Source organism: Dreissena polymorpha, unplaced genomic scaffold (assembly GCF_020536995.1).
Source record: "Dreissena polymorpha isolate Duluth1 unplaced genomic scaffold, UMN_Dpol_1.0 chrUn011, whole genome shotgun sequence".
Classification (NCBI taxonomy): domain Eukaryota; kingdom Metazoa; phylum Mollusca; class Bivalvia; order Myida; family Dreissenidae; genus Dreissena; species Dreissena polymorpha.
In genome coordinates this window covers 479,846-488,982 of record NW_026273325.1, presented here as the reverse complement: position 1 = coordinate 488,982, position 9,137 = coordinate 479,846, and the positions used below count along the sequence as shown (strand labels likewise).

Below are 9,137 nucleotides of genomic sequence, written 5' to 3'. Positions count from 1 at the left end.
GGTCGCCGTGAACAACAACCATCTACTTGAAAACAAACACAGGCTGCAACCACTGGGAAACTTCTCATTTCTGAGAATTGACGGTGACGTTAAAATCACACAACTGCGCTTGCAGTAAAGTCACAAAAAAACTTTATACCATTCAACAATACATGGGTATGGAACAGTGGATATCGTGTGCATAAACATGCGTCAGACATGTGAATAAACTTATTGGTTGACTGAAAGTTGTTGCCATTTCAACAGACGTTGCACAAGACATTGTTGTTTGCCATTGAAACCGTTTTAACACAATGACGGATGTATCACTGCATGAAAAGACGTATATCACGGACTCCCCCAAGAACATGCTTCTCACCCTTGCTAGTGATGGATCAGTCCTTGCCACCTTCATGCACCCTGTATTGGAATGGCCAATAGGTGTACATGTGTCACCTGCAGGCCAGGTGCTGGTATGTGGAGAGGAGTCAAGCACTATCCTACAGATTGACAATATGGGCAATAGGAAGCTGGTCACTATGGCTACAAAGAAAGACCCATGGTCAGTCTGCTACAACAGCAACAATTACTCAATTATTGTGGGACAAAATGGCAACAACAAGATCATGGTTTACAAAGTGAAATAGCGTATCATTTTTGTATCTGATTTTTGTAATAATTATAATAATAATAATAATAATGATAATAATAATAATAATAATAATAATAATAATAATAATCATAGTAATGATACAAATTACATTGCTGGTAGTCATGTAGTACTTTGTTACAGTGCATTTTGTAAATATATATATGTGTAGGAATCAGTGATTTAAATGACAATAGCTGTTTGTGCTAAAGTTATTTGTTACAATTCAAGAATGAATTTGAAATGTGATTGCTTATATTTTCCTAAAAAGTATGTTATTTCTCATGCTATGTTTAAAATTAGATTTATAAGATGTGTAACAAAGAGATGATTTTTTCTTTAAGTTCTAGTTTAGTGGCTCCAATAGAATTACGTCTATTGAAAACATATCAATTAACAGTATTGGCTTATATAATAAAGCCAAAAATATGTCATTGATGGATAGTTTTCACATTTTAACACCTTTTAAATGATTTTTTATTTTTGTACTGTTTGTATGATTATTTTTTGCTCGTCTTAGCACAACGTTCTCATGGTGAGCTTTTGGGATCCCCTTTTGTCCGTCGTGCGTCGTCCATCGTGCTCTCGTATCTAGGTCGAGTTCGAAACTGGATCATGTAAAAAAACTAGCTCGCCAGGTAAAATTAAAGAAAACGCTTGTTTTTAGAAGTCACATTTATTGTCCAATCTTCATAAAACTTGGGCATAACATCTTAATGTTTTCTCAGCTGAGTTCGAAAATCGTTTCGCTTGGTTGAAAACATGGCCGCCATAGGGCGGGCAGTTTTCCTTATATGGCTATAGTAAAACCTTGTTATCACTCTAGAAGTCACATTTATGGTCTAATCTTCATTTTAATTGGTCAGAACATATGATCTTATGATAGCTCGACAGCGTTCGAAAACGGTTCCGGTCCTTTATAAAAAAACATGGCCGCCAGGGGGCGGGGCAGTTTTCCTTATTTTTCTATTGTTAAACCTTGCTAACACTCTAGGAGTCACATTTATTGTCCAATCTTTATGAAACTTGGTCAGAATATTTGTCCCAATGTTATCTCAGCTGATTTTGAAAATGGTTCCGGCCCGTTGAAAAACATGTCTGCCAGGGGGCGGGGCAGTTTTCCTTAAATGGCTATAGTCAAACCTTGTTTACACTCTAGAAGTCATATTTATGTTCCCATCTACATGAACCTTGGTACGAACATTTGTTCTTATGAAAGATCAGCTCAGTTTGAAAATGGTTGCGGTCTGTTGATAAATATGGCCGCCAGGGGGTTAGGCAGTTTCCCATATATGGCTATAGTTAAACCTTGTTATGATATATCTTATGATATCTCAGCTGATTTCCAAAATGGTTCCGGTTTGTTGAAAGACATTGACCGCAAGGTTGCGGGGCAGTTTTCCTTTTATGGCTTCAGTAAAAGCTTGTCAACACTCTAGAAGTCATATTTGTAGTCAAATCTTCATTTAACTTAGTCACACGATTTGTTTTTATGATATCTAGGCCGAGAATCTTTATGGTTACGGTCTGTTAAAAAATATGGCTGCCACTGGATTTGGGTAGTTTTCTTTATATTGCTTAATAGTTTAACCTTGTTTACACTCTACTTAGAAATTACCATTGTATACTGTGAATGAAAGTTATGCATATTTTGATATTCATGATCTCCATGCAGTCATCTGAATATTTATTCTGCCGATAAGATATACAGTTAAATTGATAAATTGTTTTGTTTCTTCCTGAAGAGGATTATTATGATGATGATTGGTTGGGGATGAAGTGCAACAAACATATATATGCCATCTGAAAACCCTATATTAAAACTTCTCAAATTTTCAAGTAGTAATATTGATTTCACAGACAATTACTTAGGGGAGAACCAACTGTATATAACTTAAATTGTGTTTGACCTCCAATCATGAATGCATGGCTTGTCAGGAATGCACTTTTATCTCTCCAATTGAACCCATTCAGCCACCTGCTTATCAGCATCTAATTAATTCCCTATTGACTGTCCCTGAATTTACAGTTAAAGTAGTATTCACTGGTGCCTTTTGAAATGGTAATGTGATTATTGTGTATTAGGCTTGCAGCTTGAATGCACTTAGTCCCTTAAAATAGGCCCCAGCTAGAAACTCACATCAAAGACCTTCAAACTGATAAGAGTGGAATACAAATTGTTATAGCACACAGTTTATCGACGAGATAGGTAGTTTAGGTTTGATTATCAAAGATTTGTGTTTTAAATAGGATTGATTGTTGTTTTATTTAGAAATGTCATTGCAAGGTGAGTCAGAAAATAGTTCCAGTTTGTTAAAAGCAAATCCCTGAGGTGGATGGCAGATTACTTTTTATTGCAATAGTGAAACATTGGGAACTCTCTATAAGTCACAGTTTAATTCAATCTTACTGAAACATGCTGCGAACATATTTTCCTATAATATCTTGATTTTGTTTGAAAAAGATTCCGGTGCTCTGAAGAGCATGGTTTCCAGGGGCGAGCAAATTTCTTCGTGTGAACCACATGATAATATTTATGTTTCATGAAGTACTTTTATTATTTTGAACACCTTCTCAGAAGAGTTTAGTTCCTTCCGATCTCAGATGAGAGCCTCGGGGCCCATTGCCCTCTTGTTTGAATGGTTAAGGCTGTTGGCAAAAATGCGCGGTCTTAAGTACTGCTACATTGAAATTACGAATTGCGATAATGTTTTTGGACGTGTAAAGGCTAAGAACCACTAAATAATCGATTATTTGTAATTTGAGGAATAATCAGACATTATGGTGAATATTTGTAACATTTATTTTATTTCCTTTTTAAATTTCCAAAAACATTCTGTCTATACCAGCCATGTTAAAATTAACATTAACTTTATGTTATGATAGGAGCGTATGTTAGTGTCAGTCGTTCTTCGGCTAATGTTTGGTGAGATTGATTGTAACATAAACAGTGGTGCATATCATCAATCTTCCTCTTTATTCTCCTCTTGCTCATCATCAGCTGTAGCGACATCATCATCCACATCCAAATCTTCATTGCCATCATCATTAAAAGCCACTATCACAATGATCATCAACATTATCGTCATCATTAAACACCATATATACCTTATGGAAGTATATTTTGTCATTTTTCAAAGACCTATTACCGTACACATGCATTAATATTAGTAATATTTACATGGATCAAAGCGGTTTACTAGCGTTGTGAATGCGTGTCTAAGACTTATTGTGTTGTTTTTTTAATACGCCGCGTCAAGCAAAAATAAGCCTTATGCCAAATGCGACTTGCGTAGGTCTAGCGCAGGCTGTTCAGGAGCTACCATGTCCGCTCAAGCGCCCGAGATACCTTTGCATGACTTTATAGCGCACACGGTACCAGACCAGACTGCGTGAATACATGTGGCATGATACAAATATCCACATGACGTGGCTCGTATGGGTACAGGAGAAGAATGGTGATCCTTATTATGCTGATAATTTACCTTTGAAAACGAGTACATGACAACCATGCAGATAAATGTTATGATGATGAGGTGAAGAAGAAAAACAAGAACAAGAAGAAGAAAGTGGTGATGATAAAGATGATAATTATGTGAAGATAATGGTGACAATGATGTTTATTGAGTTGATGGTATAATGATGTAGAGTTTGAATGTGAATAATGATGATAATGACGGTGATGATGATCATCATCATCATAATCTATATCATCATCATTATGATCATCATCACATCACCCTTATCATCCTTATTATGGTTTGGACGATGATAATGATAATATTTATGATGGTATGTGATGAAAGTGTCGAAATTATGATGTATTAGGCACTACCAAAGTGCGTTCCTGTCCGCTATTTACATGCACCATTGCAACGCACGTTGGTGGTATCCAAAATTAAATCTCACTTTGGTATTAAGTTGCGATGACATCAAATCAAAGAGTTCATAGTTTCAGTAACAAAATATAAATCGGAAGATATTGTCGTTTGTTAATGAAACAGTCAAACGGAGTATCTGGCTAAAATTGATGCACGAAACCATAAAAAGTAGCTTTTGGTCTATCTTCACAAATTATTGTTTGCGTTGCCGCCGTTCCGACATATGTACCAAGAGTTCGTTTTTATCACAAAATGAGTCTTGCGATGATGTCCGTATTATGATACGAAAGTGTTGTTTCAATAGAGCATTTGCAGTTTTCACAAGCCTTCTCACAATTAACATATTTTGTTATTTTATCATATTGCTTTTCACGTAGTTTGTTTGCATATGGCGATCTACATTTTTGTAACATATTTGTTCAGTAATTTTTTTGATGTTTCAAGGGAGACAAATCCGTACATGAAGGCTGTCAACCGAATTACTGACACCGTGGTTTTCAGATTAACGTGAGTGAATTTACAAACGTTCGTCCAGATCTATACATATAAATAAATGCTTATCATTTAAAAATACCAACCGAATCTAATGTTATGCACCCTCATATTAAAAAGAGTTGTCGTAAAAGCGACAGTTTCTATAGTTCAACTACAGGTGCATTAAATCTTTTAACGTACATATTTTGTCATCTAATGTGATATTTGTTTGATGTTCTGATGAGTTTGATATAGACAATATGATCAAACAAATTACATCTTAAATGTGCATTAACAAAGAAAAAGGTTAATTGAGATATGTTTAAAGAAAAAAGTCAACATCTATTGAAATAATCATTTTTGTAGACGGCCTATCCTACTGTAGGACTTCGTATTTGTCTGACCGGTACGGGTCGCCAGTAAAAGAAAGACTGCGATTTCGTGCATTCCGTGGCGGAGGAAGTCATTGACAAGCGGAAAAAGACTTCAGTAAGGGACATTACTGCGTATGATATATTGGTACTTCCTGCGGATAATGGTTATAGTTGATTGCTCTTGTAATATACCCTTTTCAGTCAGGTAATGAAAATATGAGGATTAAAACTAACAAGTTTAATTTGCATCATTGAAGCTATTTTTTACATTATTAAAACTATTTTCATGTTCAATGAAGCTATGGTATATGCTTGTAAAATACTTCAAAAAACTTGATTTACGCCTATAACTATTAAAATGGAATATGTTTAGTTTAGTAAATTATTCTATATGAAACTTTTATGAATTAAGTTGCAATGATGTCTACGACATGACGTAAGAAAACAATATTGTTATACGTTTATTTATGTATCTTATTTTCTTTAAACATGTATACCTTTGAAAGATATACTTTAAAAACTTTAAATATGGCAACACATCCCACGCGGGAATTTTGTCATTACCTTTATTTGAACTGACAACATTCAGGCGACCAAAGCAGACGCTATCGTTACGGAGAAGCGTTACGTCGACTTCCTGGATATCCTGCTATACGAGACGGGGAACGGACTTACGCGCGTCGAGATCCGTAACGAGGTCGACACCTTCCTGTTCGAAGGTAAGGTATTGGATAGTCAAGGGGATGTGAATGTGAGATTGAAAGCCCCCTTCACAAATGCTGAAACAATAAACTGCAGAACTTGTTTTGTTTATATTTTCTATCTACGCGGAAGCGCATGATGCTTCTGTGGTAAATCGAGTTTGTAAATAAATTTCGAGAAAACTAAATGAGTCGTGTTCTGAGAAAACTGGGCATAATGCATGTGCGTAAAGTGTCGTCCCAGATTAGCCTGTGCAGTCCGTACATGTTAATTAGGGACGACACTTTCCGTCTCAATTGGATTTTTGCAAAGGAGAGACTTCATTTAAACGAAAAATTCATAAAAGCGGAAATTGTCTTCCCTGATTAGCCTGTGCGAACTGCACAGGCTAATCTGGTACGACACTTAACGCACAAGCATTATACCCTGTTTTCTCAGAACACGACTCATATAGTTTTCTCGAAATTTATTTATTGAAAAAGCGCCATATTTATAAAAGTTCCAATAAACGAAAGCTTAACAAAATTTAATTGAATTTCTCCTGTTAAGCATTCATACAGTGATAATTGGTTGGCCGGTTATAATATCAATTATATATTCTGTTCTATAAATTAAAGCACTTTATTTGATGCTTTCCGATTGGTTAGAAATATCAGTGAATTAAAACAGATTTTTCACTGTTTAAAACAGTGAAAAATAACAGTGAAAAGTATCTGAACCCCAAATCTTACAAAGGTCGATTCCTCTGCATTTAATGTTTATAAATACATTCGGATAAACTTTCCTTGAATATATTGGTCATTTGTAAGCATTAAATAAAAAGATTTTTTTTTGGATTTGGTGGAAGATCGATTTATATACACTCGTGATCATAGGTAAAATATATTTCACTGCGCCACTCGTGAAAATGTAATTTTCTATGATCACTCGTGAATTAAAATCGATTTTCCACGAAATCCAACAAATATCCTCAATGTAACTGATATGTTTATCGTTTTCGCCTTTGCGGTAGCAACTCTATCACATTGAAAATAGATCTAAGTAAAATACTTGTTATTCGAATCTCAACGGACCCATGTTGTAAAAACTATATTAGCATTCTGGCATACGATTTAGTGTAAGAAAAATTTGACAAGTGACGAAATATTTGCCAAGCGTTTACTCTATGTTAAAATAAAATGAAAAAACAACAGTACATGTATATCTTTATTTGATTCCCCTACCGAGTGTTTGCATTTCTTCCCTGTGTACTGATACCCCGCCATCAGCGGTGCTTAGCAAACAGTGCACAGTAAGCCATTAACTTTACTGAGAAATAATAGATAAAGCGAATTTAGTTTATGGTAGATAAGTGCATGGAATTGAATATCTTACGGAAGGGCCAGGCATTTCTTTGAAAGCCATAAAACGACGATAACATATAAGAAACCCTTTTTTGAACAGATACATTTTATCATTGTCAGTGTATAGATCAGGTTGCATACAATTCCAGTAGCTAAACTAAATGCTCACATGATAAATTATGGCGGCAGTCAATCATAAAGTGGTATTTTATTTCGTCAGTTATTTTATACGAGCAATGTTCGAAACCAGTCGAAACTATGCGATGAGGTTTATGATTTATAGTTCAAAGCATTTATCACAGACCACGACACGATCGGAAGCGCTATTTCCTGGATCCTGTACTCGCTGGCACAACATCCGGAGTACCAGAGCAGATGTCAACAGCAAGTGGATGCAGTGCTCGCCGGCCGCGATACCGACGACATCGAATGGTGGGGATATCATTTGGTGGCATGCATTCCACACCTTTTCTTGTAACATGCTTTAGTGATCGACCTATATTTGCGTTAATTTCTTTATTTTTTACTAAACAGCAACTCACAACATCTTTTTTCGTCGAATTTTATATTGATCCGCCAGATACAAATAACGGCGCGCTCGCGAGGTCATTTTGTTATTAGTTATAGTAACGATATGTAATATAAGGTATTTCAATTATATGACGATCTGTACAAATGACGTTTTTGAAGTGGTGAATTTTGACATAATTACTTAAAACTCTCAATAACTTTAGATTTTTTAAATTTAAGTTCCGATCTACAGAAACTTGAGTTTTTAACCAAGTGTATCAAAAAGGGCATGCGGCTTCACTCACCAGTCCCGACCGGATCCCGAACGTTTGAAGAGAAACTTAACATTGGGGGTCGCGTCTTACCCCCGGGCTGCATGGTTCAGCTCAACATCTGGGCTCTGCATCATATGGAGAAATACTGGGGCTCGGACCACTGGGAGTTCAAACCGGAGCGATTCGCACCCGAAAACATCGACAAGATAACTTTTTACCAGTTTGTTCTATTTTCGGCCGGAAATAGGTAGTATACGTCTTACAAAGTATTCAATATTTTCTGGCAAATTATACGTGGAGTATACTTCATGTTCAAATATTTTTTCATTTTCCAAAATATGTTTCCGAGAAAGAATTGAGTAGACAGGAAACGTCTGGGTCGGTCTGGTTTTAAAAACAACAACAACAGCAACAACAACAAACTATATATGCCTTATTGCTTTGTTTCTTGTGTGGTAGCTTGAACCTCTGGATATGGAGTTATTTTATTTGAAATGTAATATTTAGCTTGGTACATGTATCTTTTGGTTGGTATATCCTCACCTTTACGCTGTTGTAAACCACGAAGCTCCGTCTGTTTGAATATCAGACAGTTTAACTTTATACTTTTGTGTAAGGCGTTTAATTAACTACATGAAGGTAGGCCTGTCGTATGTCTTTAGGAACTGCATCGGGCAGCACTTCGCGATGAAAACAGAAAAGGTTATCTTAAGCAAACCACTGAGAAAGTATGTGCAAAACATGTCACCAGAGCAGATGTCGAAAATTTTATCAAGTTCCGTTGTATATCGAATTAAAGGATGTCAACTAATAGCATACTGTAACTGAAATGAGCAACACTATCACGCGCGGTTGTAAGTATCACAAATTAGTGAACCCAGCATTTCAAATTGTTTCAGAAAATTATGATCGTTGACCTGGTGTGATTTTGATGCACATCAAGGATGACT

The 9,137-nt window shown here is 35.8% G+C and overlaps 1 pseudogene; it reads left to right on the top strand.

The window, feature by feature from the left end:
• Positions 1–293: 293 nt before the first annotated feature.
• Positions 294–8,870, top strand: LOC127863501 (cytochrome P450 4F6-like; annotated as a pseudogene).
• The last annotated feature ends 267 nt before the right edge of the window (positions 8,871–9,137 follow it).